Genomic DNA, 925 nt, shown 5'->3' on the forward strand with positions numbered 1-925 from the left:
ATTTTGTTAAGCCAGTAAAATAAATTTATTAGAATATTACAACATAAACTTCAGTTGTGGTATCTCAGAGCTGGCCAAATTTGTTTGAAATGAGTTGTCATTGGGGGAGTCTCCCTTATGAGAAGTGAGATTCTGCATCATTTCTGAAGAAGGTGGGTCCTGTTGCTTTTCAGTCCCTTTCACTTCACTGACTTGAGTTCTCCATAGGGATTCCAAGGCCCTCTTGTGGCATCTCTCCTAGGTGACCCAGCTGTAGAGGCAAGTGGAATGTGATGTCCTTATAATCCTGTGGAATTATGCCAAGGTGGGTCAGACAAGGATTCCATGACACTATAGGAACAGATGATTTTTCAATAGAAGCCAGAAGAATAATACCTTCCATAGCAAGATGGGTGGCAGCAGCCATAGCCATAGCCACCATAGCCACAGCCTAGGCCAGGGAAGCTGCCACATCCACAGCCATAACCAGAGCCATAGCGATATCCCAGGTCCATAGTAACCTCCGTAGTTGCACATTGTGTCAGGGTTCACGGATTTGGATGGATGGGAGGGTTTAGTTTGAGTGTGTATAGCACCATCTACACTAGGACTACAATTACAGCAGGAGGTGTGGCAGATTCACTCCAGAATTGCATCATTCCCATTAATGAACTTACAAGAGCAAAATCACATTCTTGTCATTGTTTGTTGCTTGAGAAGAATTTCTCCAGCTCATTAAGGGTGTTTTCTCTTGATTTGCTGTTTCTCTTTGAAGATGCTAACAAAGATCTCATGCTTATCGTGAGAAATGATTTTAATGTTGCCAAAGCCTGTATGGTTAATGTACCTGGTGATCATCCTAGTCTTCATGGCAGCCCTCTCTCAGGGACATTGTCCTCATTTCATATCTTGATGACCTGACCTTCTGACTCTTTATGGGTGCAGT

At 43.1% G+C, this 925-nt stretch overlaps 1 pseudogene; it reads right to left on the reverse strand.

Moving 5' to 3' along the window:
* Positions 1–516, reverse strand: LOC138144349 (keratin-associated protein 20-2-like; annotated as a pseudogene).
* Between the last annotated feature and the right edge of the window lie 409 nt (positions 517–925).

The sequence above is a fragment of the Petaurus breviceps genome, unplaced genomic scaffold (assembly GCF_028583685.1).
Source record: "Petaurus breviceps papuanus isolate PSGF00001 unplaced genomic scaffold, PetGlider_PUasm1.0 90700, whole genome shotgun sequence".
NCBI classification, from domain to species: domain Eukaryota; kingdom Metazoa; phylum Chordata; class Mammalia; order Diprotodontia; family Petauridae; genus Petaurus; species Petaurus breviceps.